Source organism: Onychomys torridus, chromosome 14 (genome assembly GCF_903995425.1).
Source record: "Onychomys torridus chromosome 14, mOncTor1.1, whole genome shotgun sequence".
Lineage (NCBI taxonomy): Eukaryota > Metazoa > Chordata > Mammalia > Rodentia > Cricetidae > Onychomys > Onychomys torridus.
In genome coordinates, this window is record NC_050456.1 from 19,278,375 (window position 1) to 19,295,551 (window position 17,177).

The 17,177-nt window shown below is 40.4% G+C and overlaps 1 protein-coding gene across 3 annotated transcripts in view; it reads right to left on the minus strand.

The window, feature by feature from the left end:
* The window catches only part of Prkd1 (protein kinase D1), a 325,536-nt gene that overhangs the window by 29,567 nt on the left and 278,792 nt on the right, over window positions 1-17,177 (minus strand). The gene's annotated exons all lie outside the window — the stretch shown is intronic.

Sequence of the window (17,177 nt, forward strand, 5' to 3'; positions counted from 1 at the left end):
TCTGCATCCACTTCCATCAGTTATTGGATGAGAGTTCCAGCATGACTGTTAGGGTGTTTGGCCATCTGATCACCAGACTAGGTCAGATCAGGCTTTCTCTCGACCATTGCCAGCAGTCTACAGAGGATGTATCATTGTGGATTTCAGGGGACCAACCACACATCTGACAGAGGGCTGATATCCAGAATATATAAAGAACTCAATAAATTAGACATCAAAATCCTCAACAGTCCAATTAAGAAATGGGCTATAGAACTAAACAGAGAATTCTCCACAGAGGAAGTTCAAATGGCTGAAAGACATTTAAGAAATTACTCAACATCCCTAATTATCCGGGAAATGCAAATCAAAACGACTCTGAGATACCACCTTACACCTGTCTGAGTGGCTAAGATCAAAAACACAGAAGACAGCTTATGCTGGAGAGGATATGGAGCAAGGGGAACTCTTCTCCACTGCTGGTGGGAATGCAAGCTGGTACAGCCACTTTGGAAATCAATATGGTGCTACCTTAGAAAAGTGGGAATCCATCTCCCCCAAGACCTAGCTGTAGTACTCTTGAGCACATACCCAAGGAATGCTCAATCATACCACAAGGGCATTTGCTCAGCTATGTTCATATCAGCATTGTTTGTAATAGCCAGAACCTGGAATCAACCTAGATGCTCTTCAACTGAAGAATGGATAAAGAAAATATGGTACATATACACAATGGAGTACTGCTCAGCAGAGAAAAACAATGACATCATGAGGTTTGTAGGCAAATGGATGGATCTAGAAAAAAATCATCCTGAGTGAGGTAACCCAGACTCAGAAGGACAAGCATGGTATGTGGTCACTCATAGTAGGATACTAGATGTAAAACAAAGATGACTAGACTGCTACTCACAACTCCAGGGAGGCTACCTAGAAAATGGGACCCTAGGAAAGACCCAGGGATCACCCAATGACAGAGAAATGGATGAGATCTACATGATCATCTGACTTTTTATTAACTGAATAATATGCCTGAAGTCTTACGAAATTGAATAACTTTATGTAATTGAATATTTTTTATGAAACTGAATAATTATGATGCAATGATTTTGTTTTAGATATAATATATATCTTTAATATGTGTGATGATATATTTGTATCAAGTGATATAGAGTAAGTACTTCTTTTTAGAAAACATACAGTGTATGCATTTTTATTGTAAGTTCATTGAATTATGGGTAAGCAACCTCAGGATTCATATGATGAAATACTATGATATTAACTAGTGTCTTTTTAAATAACAAATACCCATTATATGAAGTCAAATGTCAGAAATTCTATTGCCAATATGAGTTCCAAAATTATTTTCCTAATAACAAGGATATGACAAAGACAGTATCATTCTCTTTCTAGGGGTCAGCCCTTAAAATATGGCAGCTTTGACACCTATTTGAACAATTTCACCATCTGTCTTGGGAACAAACCCATGATCCTCCCATCTAGATAATCTGTACTCGTTTTATGTTCTTGTCTCATAAGAAGTTGTCAGTTCACATCATTTTAAGAAGCACTAGATCGTGGTAAGGAAGGGACCAGAACAGCAGCAGCTGAAGGACAGGAACTTCTTTCCATGAGACCTTCTCCCACTGTGGCCATCTCCCCCCTCCGCCCAATTCATAATTTCATTTATTTTTGGAGGACAAAGGATGAAAACTTGGAACAGGTTATTTGGACAATAATGATCATGATATTTGTTTCCCTTAGAAACAGGTTTCAACTCCCTTTCTTTTGTTAGGTCTCTGTTTTTTGTTTTTTTTTTTCTTGTTTTTTTTTTTTTTTTTTTTTTTTTTTTCCTTCCGGAGCTGAGGATCGAACCCAGGGTCTTGTGCTTGATAGGCAAGTGCTCTTCCACTGAGCTAAATCCCCAACCCCAGGTCTCTGTTTTAACTCACAACAGGCATGGCTACAAGTACAGCTGCTGGACCTGGAGCACAATTGCTGGAGCAGGTTCTCTGGAGGTAGTCCCTCTGAGTTTGGATTTCTGCTCTTATCACTTGCTGGCTCCTGATGTATGAGTCACACTCTGTCTATTTCTCCCTTTATAAAGTATGGTAGCATTATACGTAACAACCAAAATGTATTACTGAATAAATTGTGACTGGCATATGGAAGAGCTGGTTACTATAGGGTACATCTGACACTGTAAAAAGAATGGGGCAATAATTTCTTCTTTAGTTTGCTGACTGAACATCAATAGTGCAGGGGAGTTTTTCTTTTAGCTGACAAGAGGCTGCACCAGGTTAATAACAAATGTCACAGTCTTGCCCTTCATCTTCACCATCTCTCCATCATTTTCCTTGCTGCCGGTACATATTAGAAGCAACATGAATCATGACTTCACAGCTCTGTGGGTCCAAAGTGTTTTCTCTGTTGTGTTTCCCTGGGCAGAATTTAAGTTGTTGGGAAGCTGTTCTCCTAAGTGGAGGCTCTGAGGGAGAATTGGCTTCCTATTTTATTCTGGGTGTTGACTTAGGGCTGGAGAGGTGACTGTACCTATTCCTTACAGGCTGTAGGCCAGGAGGCCCCTGAGCTCTCTGAGCTGCTCAAGTTCTTCAGGCCTTATCTTCCACCACACACTGTATCCTGAAGTTCCACATTCCAAAACACCCAGCAGTGTTTGGCTCTCTCCTTTGCTTCCAACTACAGGTGGCACTTTATTTTTAAGGATTGATAAATTAGCTTAGGCAAACTGACAAACAGAAGCAAACCATCCTTTTTTATAGTCTCTAAATAAGTGACTTTTCTATTGCTGTGATAAAGCACCATGATTATGTAACTTACAAAAGAAGGATGTATTTTAGGTTTATAGTTTCAGTGAAATAAGAAGCCACCACCATCATGGCAAGGATGCATGGCAGCAGGCAGAGGGAGTACCTGGAGCAGCAGCTGAGAGCTCACATCTCAAACCACAAACAGGAAGCAGAGAGAGAAAATTGAAACGTCAAATGTCCTTAAACTCTCAAAGCCCACCCCCACTGATATTCTTCCTCCAGTAAGGCTATACCTCCTAAGACTCCTGTGGTGGTATGAAAGAAAATGGCCATCCAAATGGAGTGGCCCTATTTGGAGGTGTGGCCTTGTTGGAGGAAGTGTGTCTCTTTTGCCTCAGTGTGACTGTTAGGTGACTTCCAGTTGCCTGTAAGGTATAGCATTCTCAGCTTCAGCACCACATCTGCCTGCATGCACTCATGCTTCCCTTCATGATCTTATTGGACTGAACCCCTGAAACTGTATGTGAAAGATACCAATTAAATATTTTCTTTATAAGAGTTGCTGTGATCATATTGTCTCTTCACAGCAATAAAATCTCTACCAAAGACACCCCTCTAAAACAAGTATTCAAATGCCAGAGTTTATGGGAGTTCATCTCACCCAAACCACTACATTCTGTTCCTTGGTCTCTACAAGGCTCATGGCCATTTTATGCTGCAAGATGCATTTAGTCCGACTCCAAAAATCCCCACAGTCCTTTAGTCTTTCAATTGTAATCCAGTATAAAAGAAAAAAGAAATACATCCTTCCAACATTCAAATGACATAGACTGTACACTACCATTGTAAAAGAGAGGGATGGGGACAGTACCCAAATCTAGCAAACTCCAAATCCTTGAGCTCCATGTCTGATGCCCCCTTCTCCAGCTTGGCTGCTTATAAAACACATCTCCGCCTTGGGCTGGCTGCACTCCCTGTGTGCAGCTCTAACATCTACTAGAACGGCTCATTAAGTCCCACCTACAGTGTTCAGTCACTTCTTCAGTCCAAATTTCCAAATTCTTCCCCGTTCCTCCAGAAAACATTATCAGGCCTGTCACAGCCATATCTCAATCCACTTAATGGTACCAAATTCTGTCTTTCCTATTTCCTAAGTTACTTTCCTATTGGTGTGATAAATCAGCATGACCAACATATAGAAAAATACAGTGAGAAGTCCCAGATTGGCCTTATAACTCTGTATCAAGAGGGGTGACTCCTTTGTGAAATGTTGCAGCCTGTCATGTGAACATGATTAAAAAAAATGTGACTGGGTTTGGAGAAGCCTATTTCTGAATGCTGCTTATCCCATATTAGTAAGAAACACTAACATCTCATCACTGCTATGGGCACTTAGTTGGCTATGAGAACCAGCTGAATAATGAAAGGCTAGTAGAATCAGGAGAGTTACTAGAAAGAGATCGATCAGCATTGCTCTAGCTTTCTGAGTCTCTGCCCTGAGACTATGTAAAACTGAAATCCAAGTTGCTTCTATGCTATGGCTTGGGAAATTTTCAAAGGAACAGGCGTGAGCTATTATTTGGAGATGAGAACGAGAGGAAGACAACTGGGATTCTTGGGATGAGGAGAGTAAGGAACAGCCTGAGATTGAAGCGGTAGAGCACAGGTCTCTCCTGCTAACAAACTTGCATTTCATCTGATGAGTGTCCCCTTGCAGAAGGGTGGGTTCTGCAACCACTCAGGACTACACTCCTGCAGTTTGCTAAGTACTGTAGAAGCCTGGAAACTTTCCAATGACACAAGTGCCTGGATAGTGAAGCTTTGGGTGGGACCAGGAAGCCAGGAAAAATAAATAACACTACATCTTACCTCGACTTTAGCACCTCCATAATATCTAGGGATAAGGGAACCATTCTTACATATACTGAATCATCTTGGCTGTAAGAACTAAGTTCAATACAAAGCATCTGGCAAGACAGAAGATTCCTTGGAAATGTGCTGTGGGATGTTCTGTATGCTGAGAATGTGTTGCTCTGATTGGTTGATAAATAAAGCTGTTTGGCCAATGGTGAGGCAGAATAAGGTTAGGTGGGACATTCTAATTAATGAGAGAGGAAGGAGAAAGACAGAGCAGAGAGATGCTGCCAGTTGCCAGCCAGACACAGAGGAAGCAAGATGTCAAGACAGAACTGAGGAAAGGTACTAAGCCACATGGCTAAACATAAATAAAAATTATGGATTAATTTAGATGTAAGAGCTAGTCAGTAATAAGTCTGAGCTAATGGCTGAGCAGTTAGAATTGATACAAGCTTCTGTGTTTGCTTGGGGGAAGAGAGTAGGAGAGATTTGTCTGGACCATTCAGGGCTAGGTGGGACACTGGAAAACTTCTAGCTACAGAAATGTGTAGAGGAAGCCCAGGAGACTCAGCTTGAATGGGGCATTCAAGAAGTCATTCATATCTTGGTATTTGTTTTTATACCCAGAAGGAAAGACCTGTTGTGATTGGCATAATCCTGTATTCTTCCTTTTTAGCCCAATTGTAACAGAAAATTTCTCTTTCTTAATAATCAAAAGACCATGGCTTTATACCTGATGTCCTAACCCTTGAATATAGTCTCTAGGAAAGATATTACCAGAGCTTGGTAGGGGAATTTAAACTCAAGATTTAGGTAGTAAAGAGGGTACTATGGGAAGGGGGCACAAGATGAGGCCTTAAAACCCTTCCTATTCCTGGAGAGGTATTCCATATTAGTCAGTATACCCCCAAGTCTGATACACTAAGACCTGGGGGACCATAATTCAATTAGAACAGGCTGAGATTTTGCCAAACTGTCAATGGTACTTATATAGCCCTGTTTGGTTGGTAAAGGGGGCAGAGGCTATTTGGAGATTGAAGGCTGGAATGCACGGAGTCAATGAGGTGTGTTTTGGAATGCTCTCTGTGGGTATGGCATGTTGCCACTTCTAATTGTCAGCAGCTGTGATTACCAGTAGGAGACTGGCACAATAGTGGTACTAATTACTCTATGATGGAGGTGAGGAGAGGTTACAAGGGCCCATCTCTTCCTAAGGCTATAGGCAGTTAAGAGTTGCTTAAAGGAGGGTTCATAGGATCCACCCCTCCCTAAGGTTGTTCAGTTAATAGTTGCTGAAAAAGACTTTTCATAGTGGTATAGTCCAGATGCTCCTGAAATAAACCTAATCAAACTCATTGGTTCATTAAGGTAGACTTCAGTGGAATTCTATATCCAATGCCCGATCTCCAGTGATCAAATGTTTGCTCATCTCCCTAGGAAACATACACTAAGCACAACAAAGTGATGCCTATTTACACTGTAGTGTCTAACATTATCCAGGTACTAGAGGGATAACCAGACTACAACCCACAGGTCCAGAGAAGCTACCTAACAAGGAAGACCCTAAGAGGGACACATGGATCATCCTGGGAAGGGGACATAGATGAGATCTCCTGAGTAAACTGGGGGAGGGGAGGTAATATAGGGTAGGGCAATGGGGATGAGAACATAAGGGAACAGGATGGTTGAGTTGGAATAGGGGTCGAATGGGAGAGCAAGGAAAGAGATACCATCATAGAGGGAGACATCATGGGGATATAGAGAAACCTGGAGCTATGGAAGTTCCCAGGAATCCACAAGGATGACCCCAGCTTAGACTACTAGCAATAATGGAGAGGGTGCCTGGACTGGCCTACCCTGGTAATTGAACTGGTGAATACCCTAACTGTCATGACAGAGCCTTCTTCCAGTAACTCATGGAAGCAGATACAGAGATCAACAACCATGTATAAGCTGACCTTCAGGAGTCAAGTTGAGAGAAGGAAGAGGGATTCTATGAGCAAGGGGCATTAAGATCATGGTGGGAAACCTACAGAGAGAACCAAACCAAACTAGTGGGAAATCATGAACTTTAGGGCAACAGCTGTGCAGCCTGCATGGGACTGGACTAGGCAATCTGCACAAACAAGAGAGTTGTGTAGCTTCGTCTGCTTAAGAGCCCCCATGGCAGTAGGATCAGGATCTATCCCTGGTGCAGAAGCTGGAGTTTTGGAGCCCATTACCTATGATAGGATGCCTTGCACAGACTTGACACAGGAGCATGGGGCTTAGACCTGCCTTTGCTGAAATGTACCAGGCTTTGCTGACTCCCTATAAGAGGCTTTACCTTTTTGGAGGAGGAAATAGAGAATGGGTTGGGGAAAGGCCTTGGGGGAAGTAGAAAGAGGGAAGAGAGGGGGATCTGTGGTTGGTATGTAAAATAAATAAAAAATTTCTTAAAAAAGAAAAGAGATAAATATATACTTATAACTGATAGAAACACACACACAACACACACAAGAAAATATCATGCCCTCCATTGCATATCAATAACTTTTTAGCTTAGTTAATAGCATTTTAGCACTCTTTTGCAATCAGTATCAGATCAGTTTTCTTTGACTTGAGAGGAAGTGATAGACAGTGTAGGAATTGCCTCAGGAATAGATTTCTTAGTTCCATTATATCCATGATATTGTTATAACCAGTGAAGATATATTCTTATGTGACATAGTAGAACAAATGTAGATTTTTTAACCCCAAGATTTAAGACTCCTCATACAATATCCATACAATTACTACACACGGAGGTCTGTTTGTACCTGTGCATGCTGCCAGATAAAGTACAAACCTTTCTCATCTGCATAAGGCAAAAGATGTTCAGGCTTTGGTAAGCAGCAGGCTTTGGCTCCCCTGTAAGTATGGCAATGCAGTGATGTGCATGTCATATGGCGTTGCTGTCTCTCTGGCAAGAACATGTTCAAAAGTACCTTTAGGGCTCAGAGATCATAACTTTGGAAAGCAGCTAAAACTAGATGGCATTTTCATTTGCCACATAACTCTCAGGTATCTGGGTTTATGTAGAAAAGAAGAGTTGGTTAAACCAACAGTTACAGATCCTCTGAGACACACCCACCTTACTAGATGGACTCAAGTCCTTGGAGTCTCCTTAATTTACTCAGTATTCATGTGTCTGGCATAGTTTTTGGTTCTGGCTCCTGTTGCAAAGGTCATCTATATCTATGCTGTTCAAACACACACTATACTACCAGGGTTGCTGCAAACATATAAAACAGACAGTGGTATGACATGCTGGGCTCCTGGTCTGGCATGTCACACCACTGTCAGTTTTAGAAGGTACTCAAAGAGTACTTTTTCATGGAGCCCTACTGGCCATCCCCCAGCTCACCATCCCCCAGTTGCTGTCTCCAAGTTATTGGCATGAGAAGCTTTAGAATCAGCACGCCTCTTGGTGCAAAGAGAGTGCCTGACTATTTAGTTTTACCTTAAGATGCATTCTGGTTTGAATGACATACTAATCAATACATAAGATTGTCCTTCTCATTTAGATTCCGGGGATCTACTTAGTGTTGCTGCTACCAGGGGCACACATCTAACAGTAGGTTCCTTAATAAATCAGACTGTGTTCAACACCAGACCTTTCTGCCTTGTGTGTAAAGGACCCTTATGTGGCATTTACATGCACTGGGCCTGTCTAGTGACAGAATACTAGGTTTCATGTTTTCTTGGAAAATAGAGTACTTCAAATGGTACAAATTAATGAACAAAATAGTAATCATTTATGAAAGCAAGAAACTAGTGCTTTCCTTATATTTATTGGATGGAAGATAAATTCTGGGATATTAAAGTCCTGTTCAAGTTATGTAATTCCTATTAAAACCATTCTGTCACAATGATAACAAGGTACCTGCCTTTTATTTCTTTCTTGTGCTGATATATCCAGAAAACTGGATAATTACAGGGCAAGGCAGATTGCTTTTCCTTGGAAAATTTAGGAAATGAAGTCTGTGCAGCAAAGAATTTCTCTCAAGGATGCCTGTGGCTATTTGTAAAAGAGGTTGTTATAGCACTTCCTGAGAAGATATGGTATCATAATGGCATAATTATGTTCTCTTATTGGCACTGTGCTGTGTTTTCATACCTTGGCTACGAAACTGGTGCTTCTACTCTGAGATCGGCAGGCCAACCTACATGCTGGACAGTGAAAGCTCCCTCTGCTGAATGAGATCTGTACTTGCTGCCTTTGCATGTGGCTCTATTTTGTAACTCACTGGAAAGAGTATGATTCAGACAGTGTCCATTTCAGTTGTGACCTTTTAAGGGCTTGCATATTTAGAAAACTTCAAATGAAAACAAAACAAACCACCCCAAACCTTTGAAACTCACATTGTTATTATCTTAGGATAAAGTAAAGCTAACAAACATTGTTAAGAGAATATATGATCACAGTAGTTCTTCAGCAAGACTAGATATAAGAACTGACATACTCTTCCCATGCATAAGTATGGCTGTGTCATTTATATATCAGTGAAGCCACAAGCAAACTTAACCCAATGAATTCTGGAGCCTCAAATGTACTCATAACATTCATGGTAAGAAGAGTTTCCTTTTAAAAGATGCCATCACAAGTGATGTGTAGCTATACTTCGTACTAGTACTAATCAGTTCAGAATGACCCTACCTTAATGTAGCTCAAAAGTTTGATCCAGACATGGTAGTGCTTAGCTACACTAGCAGCATGCAGGAGACTGAGGCAATATTGTCATGACTTTGAGACCAGCCTGAGATATACAGCTCACATTGAATTCCACACCAGCCTAGGCTACAAACACAGACACAGACAAACACACAGAGTTCACACTGAATTTCACACCAGCCTAAGCTACAAACACAGACACAAACACACACACACACACACACACACACACACACACACACACACACACACACAGTTGAACATCTCCACTTCTTCCTTTCTGTGTGTGTATATATGGTGTGTGTGTATGTGAATGTGGGTGCACACATTCCACACATGGAGATTAGAGTACAACTCACATGTCAGAACTTGCCACCCACCTTGTTTGACAACGGATCTCCTTGTAGGTGTTTATGCCAGGCTATGCAGCCCATGAGTTCCCATAGATTCTCCTGTCTTCCCTTCATATCTCACCATAGTCATGCACAGCATTATATCTGGTTTTATATGGGTTTGGGGCATATGAGCTTTGGTCCTCACAACTGTGTGTCAGTACTTTATTCATAGAGTTAGCTATATAGTCTGGAGAACCTCTATTAATTGCTAATGACAACAGATATTCTTTAACCTGGCATCAAGAAAGGGCATGGATTTGGAGGAGCTATCTCATGATTAACAGCCCAGAGTTTTATATATACTTATGGGAAATCTGCTATAACCCTTTTTATTCTACTAAATAGAATTGGCTCAGTAGCAAGGTTAGGGATGGGTGCAGTGAACAAAATCAATACCTGTTCAATAAAAAGGTTACTTAATGTTCTCATTCATATATATCCTTGAACATGCCCAGACACTACTCCATCATTCTCAGGTTCTCCAAGTCTGGAATGCTTCCATCAAGCTTTATATTTCAAAGTTGCTACAGACATGTAGTAAATATAACGAGTTTTCTCCTTTTCTTACAAAAGGAGAGAGAGCTAAGTGCAAATGGAAACCAATATGCTGAGAGACACAGAGGCAAATCCTATCATCTCTCAGGTTGTTTTGCCCTCTCTTGATTTTTCAACATACAGGACAGCATAAAATGTCATGCTCCCTACTTATCATCAGGAATCTTTTAAGCAAATCAAAAGAATGAAAAAAATATCACAGACCATGAGGAAATATTTATAAAGATGAAAATTTTATAAAGGACTACTCTTAAATATATCCAAGAGTTTCCAAACTTATCAAAAAAGAAAATTCTGAGATAAAAGATGAGCCAAGATTTGACACCTTACAAAATATACAGACAGAAAAATCTATATTACATTAAGCTCTACTCTACATATCATCAAGAAAATTCAAATTTAGCAATGTATTAGTACACCCCTGTTAGAACTGCAGACATCTGGACATCAGTAACAGCAGATTCTAATGAGGCAGTGGAGCTGTAGTGCTCTTGTTGGAAGATGTGAGAATGCAATCTGGCCCCACCACCATGAAGACAGTGTAGCAGCCTCTTGTAAAACTAAGCACACTTTGATTGCATGATCTAACAATTATGCACTTCAGCATTTGCTCAAAGAAATAAAAAAAAGCCTCTACATTGATTTTTAAAGCAGCTTTATTCATAATAGCCAAAACTTAGAGGCAAGATGTCTTTCAGCAAATGAATGGGTAACTTGTTACATATCTAGATAATGGAATATCATTCCACCCTAAAAAATAAGTTATCAAGCCACAAAAAATATATGGAAAAAAATGTATGTATGCATCTATCTATCTATCTATCTATCTATCTATCTATCTATCTATCTATCTATTTACATATCTATATATGTATGTATGTATGTATGTATGTATGTATGTATATGTATGTATGTATGTATCTATCTATCTATCTATCTATCTATCTATCTATCTATCTATGTATCTATCATCTATCTCTGAGTGGAACAAGGCAATCTGAGGGCTACATTGTGATTCTATTTACAGAACATTTTAATTAAGACATATGGATGGACACACTTGAATTTTCAATTTGGCAAAAGGCTAGAAAAGAGTGAGCAATGAATAGGATGAGCACAGAGTATTTTATTTGTCCAAATCTATAGATGTAGCATATGCAGTGAACTTAATGTAAACTACACGTTCTGGGTGATCATGATACACCAATACATCAGCTGTAACATGCCCTTCTGTTGAGGGTATTGACAGGTGAGCGGGCTTTTTGATGTGTATATGGAAGATCTCTGCAGCTTTCTCTTGATTTTCTGTTTATTTAAAACTCTAACCAAAGAAAATAAGATTAAAAAATGTGTATTATTTTCAAGCTGGGGAGATGGCTCAGGTGGTCACAAACAAGAGGATATTAATTTGATCCCCACTACCCAGGTAAAAGGTAGGTACAGAGGAGAACAATGTCATCTCAGAGTCATGAATGGGAGGCAGAAAGTTCACTATTTCAGGAATGAAGACTCCAGTGCCAACTTCTGGCCTCCACATATACATGATGAGTATACACATGCATGTATACATAAACGAATATAAGTAAATAAATAAAAATTTAAAAGATACTTTTTAAGAACATCAATCTGCCTATACAACCAACACAATCTAGATTTTAACCTGCCACCTGGGTTCGTTCACAGAATTATGATTATCATTAGTATATGAAGGACTTAATACTATAATTTGGGGCGGGGGTGGGAGACTAGTTTCTAGTAACAGAACTCAAAGGCAAATTTCACATTCTCTGTATCTTGATAATTATACTGACCTTCAAATTCCCACTAAGGTCAGGAATTCTAGTGGAACTTAGACAGGTGATGCAATATTTGAAAGCCAATAACAATGGCTACAAAGACTGAAAGTAATGAATCAAGCTAACATGGGCAGGGAAAAATAGGAAATCTTAACCTCAAAGAACTACAGGCAACTAGGAAATGCTGTGAACTCCAGAGAAGCTAGAAAACAAGGAGGACCATAACAGGGATGGACAGATCACCTTGGGAAGGAAAACAGAGGAGATCTCCATGAGTAAACTGGGGTTGTGGGGGGGGCAGAAAAAGAGGGTAGGGGATGGGAGACAAGAACATGAGGGGATGGGATGGTCGAGCTGGGGGAGGGGTGGAGAGGGAAAGCAATGAATGAGATATTTTGACAGAGGGAGACATTATGGGGTAAGGGAGAAACATGGTGCTAGGGAAATTCCCAGGAATCTACAAGGATGACCCCAGATTAGACTACTAGCAACAGTGGTGAGGGTGCCTGAACTGGCCTATCCTGGTGGATAAATTGGTGAATACACTAACTGTCATCATAGAGCCTTCATTCAGTAACTGATGGAAGCAGATGCAGAGATCCATAACCATGCACCAGGCTGAGTTCTGGGAGTCCATTTGAAGAGAGGGAAAAGGGATTACATGAACAGGAGGGAGTCAAGACCATGAAGGGGAAATCTAGAGACAACTGAATCAAACTCAAAGGAACTCAAGAAGTTTAGATCAACAGCTGGGGAACCTGCATGGGACAGGACTAGACCCTCTGCATATGGGTGACAGTTGTGTAGCTAGATCTGCTTGAGGGGCCCCTGGCAGTGTGATCAGGTTCTATCTCTAGTACATGAGCCAACTTTTGGGATCCCATTAACCTATGGTCAGACAGACACCTTGCTCAACCCTGGTAAAGGGGAGAGGGGCTTAGTCCTTCCTCAACTGAATGTACCAGGCTTAGCAATCACTCCATGAGAATTTACCTTGTTGGAGGAGGGAATAAGGGGTGGGGAGGCAGGTGGGGAGGAGTGGGAAGAAGAATGAGAGGGGGACTTGTGATTGGTATGTAAAATGAATTAAAAAAATAAATAAAAACAACAACAACAAAAAAAAAAAAACCATGTTGTGATCGGGAGACAGTCTTCTCCAGGTAGGAGCACACCAATATCAAAATCAGCCCAGAAAACAGACATACAAGTAATATTATACAGACTGCACAGGGTGTAGTCATATATTTGTGAGTGTATCTGTATATACATATATGTAAATAAAAGAAATAATTTTTCAAAACTCAACGCTAGAAAACTCTAGACCTATCAGCTATGCTTCTTTCTCCTCCATGCCTTCACTGGATTGTGCTTAGATTTGTATGGTGAAAACCCCTTGAATATCACTCTTAAATTTCGACAATGATTCCAACTTTTCTACTCATTTTGGAAGAATAGTTTCTTTGCTAAGATGGCTTCTCAGGCCATTGTCACTTTCTCTCATGTATTTGCTTTTCAGAGAGCTGTACGACTTTCACAGTGTCACCAGTAACAACTTCTTCTGTAGTATCCCTGATTTCCAGATTGCAGTCAAAACTGCTTTCTGTGTACTTCCCCACATTTGTGAGTTTTGGGCCATTATACCTGCCAAACCAAATAGACTATAAACAAATTCAAGGATGTCACCCATTTCTACATGATCCAGAAGACCTGCCTTTCTTTTCTTAAAACAATATGTCAATAACAACAGTTTCTTTAGTGAAGGAAAAGGGCCCCATGAGAATAAAACAGAACATGGCAGGATTTGCTATTTGTTTGGGGGTTGATTTGGGGCAAGAGTGGTACAATTTAGTGGTATAATTTACCCACCTGGCAGTCCCCCTAGCCTCAATGCCCTGAAGATGGAAATTTGGGACTGAAGTATTTAAGAAGCATGAGTAATCAAGTGCAATATCATAGAGGGACTGTGAAGGGATGATGGATGGCCATTTCATAACAGGTGAGCATCTCTGGAAATTACTTTCACATCTGTCTAAGAGACATAGGTAGTGGAGGGATTAGGTCGGGAAGGCAGTTGAGGAACAGGCAGGAAGGAGAAAGGAAATCTGCTAAGTACAGGGTCCATGAAGAAGGGATATTGAAAAGGAACAACTGCCTGATCCAGTTGGGGGCTCTACAGCCTTTGGTTCATAATTCATGTGCTTCCATTTGTTTGGCTATTTGTCCCTGTGCTTTTTACAATCTTGGGCTCAACAATTCACACTCTTACAGTCCCTTCTCTTTCTCGACAATTAGACTCCTGGAGCTCCACCTGGGGCCTGGCCAAGGATCTCTGCATCCACTTCCATCAGTTATTGGATGAGAGTTCCAGCTCGACTGTTAGGGTGTTTGGCCTCTGGATAAGTGAGACAACTGAATAACTTGAACTGTTTGGGAGGCATCTAGGCTGTGGGACCAGGACCTGTCCTTAGTGCATGAGCTGGCTGTTTGGAACCTTGGGCTTACACAGGGACACTTTGCTCAGCCTGGAAGGAGGGGACTGGACCTGCCTGTACTGAATCCACCAGGTTTAAATGAATCCCCAGGGGAGTCTTGTCCTTGGAGGAGATGGGAATGGAGGGGAGGGGATGAGAGGAAGGTGGGGGTGGGGGCGGGACAGGGGAGGACAGGGGAACCCATGGCTGATGTGTAAAATTAAAACACAAATATAATAATAATAATAATAATAATAATAACAACAATAATAATAATAAAAAGAAAAGGAACAACTGAGTAGTTCTTTGGAAGGACTAAGTTAATCAAGTCTGATAAAGATTAAAACGCAGAGAGTGATTGTGGTGATACTGTGTCCCCCAGTATATTGTGCACCCTAATAAACTTATCTGGGGATCAGAGAACAGAACAGCCACTAGATAGACAGAGGCCAGAAAATGGTGACACTCACACCTTTAATCCCATCACTTGGGAGGCAGAGTACCATCCAGATGTCTGTGAGTTCAAGGCCACACTGGAAACAGCCAGGCATGGTGACACACACCTTTCATACCAGGAAGTGATGGCAGGAAACAGAAAGGCATGAGGACCAGGAACTAGAGGTTTTTAGGCCTTTAAACTTTTAGGCTTTTAGCAGCAGTTCAACTGAGATCCATTTGGGTAAGGACTCAGAAGCTTCCAGTTTGAGGAAACAGGAGAAGTTGGCAAGGTGATGTTAGCTGTGGCTAGTTCTGTCTCTCTGGTCTTTCAGAATTTACCTGGCTCCTGAGTTTTTCTTTTTTTTATTTAATAAGACGTTTTAAGATTCATGTTACAAGTGATGGGTAGATAAGAAATCACAGAAATCTACTTATACTTATAAAATAAGGTTTTGGTGTACTAAATATATGGACCAAAGAGTTTATAAATATCTTCCTGTATTTTGTATACTCTACTATATACACCATATTTGATGTTTTGTAATTCCAAATGTTCTTTTTCTTACATTATATCACCAATAGAAACTCTACTGCTATTCTTTATTTAGGTAAACAAAAGGTGTACTTCAAGCGAAAGCACTAGGATAGTAAATAGAATAATACTCATACATGTCAGGTAAAGCTTTGTATGTGTTATATTATCACATAAATTTCACCTTGACCCCTAAGCCTTGGAAGAAGATTTATATTTCACTAAGCATACCATACCATCCATACTTATATTAGATTTTGAATTTAAAACATTCTATGATATATAGGTATTTGTGTGTTAGTTTTCTGTACTATCCCTGATAATAATAAACAACCATTCTTTAATTCTAATTGTGTTGATATGAAAATAAGTCAAAATGACATGAATGTGCCCTTTAGGAATATTAAGCAGTAACTTTAAAAATCTATATTCATTAACATTTTCCCTGAGATATTATAATAATGAAATATTTACAGATAATGAAAACAGAATAAATGGTCCACATCCCTTACCTTCTGTTACCCTTAACCTTCTGTTCCTCAAAAACAGCTAAAGAGAATAATAGTCTAATGATTGAATAAGATAATACAACCCCTTCATATACACAGAAAAAAATGTATATGGAAAAAAAAGATGAATTCTGCTTTTTTCTCATACTATATTTACCTAATTGTGAGGCCTTCTATAAACTAACATACTGCTTTACAGAGTCAGAACCAAACCTCAACAAGGAGGATTTAGCAGAACTATCCAAGGGATATTTTTCTCTACTCAGCACTACAACCCAATCTCCTGGAGACCCTTGAGCACTTCTAAGACTCCAGGTACATCATAAGCCAAGGCACCTGCTTCCAGAAGTGGGAGGGTACCTACTCCACACCTGGGAGTTCTTCCTCTGCAAAAGAATATGCCCCAGAAGACCACATAGGAGTAGGGACTGAAGAAGGATGGGCCAGACTTGAAAAGTCATCATTTGCTAAAGTTATAGGTATTACTTAGTATTTATAAGATCTTAATATCTCGAGCTGGTGACTTGTTAGACTGGCTGGCCGGGATTATAGAAGCTAGCTTTATGGGGCTGTGGCTCTGAACTCAGGTCCTTATGCTTATGTGGCAAGCACTTGCCCACTTAGCAGTCTCGCTAGCCTCAACTGTTACAACAGAATTTTTCTGGTTACAGATGAGCAAGTGCTGAGATATGAATACAAGAACCGGCATGATAACTGAGGGTAAGGCTACACTTGTGAATAGATCCCTGTGTTCCATCCACTGCTGCCCGAAGGCACAAACAGCCAGTCTTAGAAATTCTGAGAACCATAAAACTATGTTATTCTTCTACACAAAAAGGCCCAAGTTTTCGGTTGTCATCACCTCTAGCTTTGTTTCTCCCTCCCTCTCCATCACACTCTCCTCACCTCTTTCTCTTACTAGATCTTGTTATGTAATCCAAGCTGGTGTCCATCTAGCAACTCTACTGCGGCAACCTAACCTACATACTAAAATTACAGGCTTACACTATCAGGTCTGGCTAAAACCAAATTTGTTATATTTACGTACAAAACTCAATAAATGGGAATTCAGTGAAACAGTAAATGCAGAGCAGTAAACTGCTTTGTTACTGAGACATAATTAAATTTTTTTTTTTGAGCTGAGGATTGAACCCAGGGCCTTGTGCTTGCTAGGCAAGCGCTCT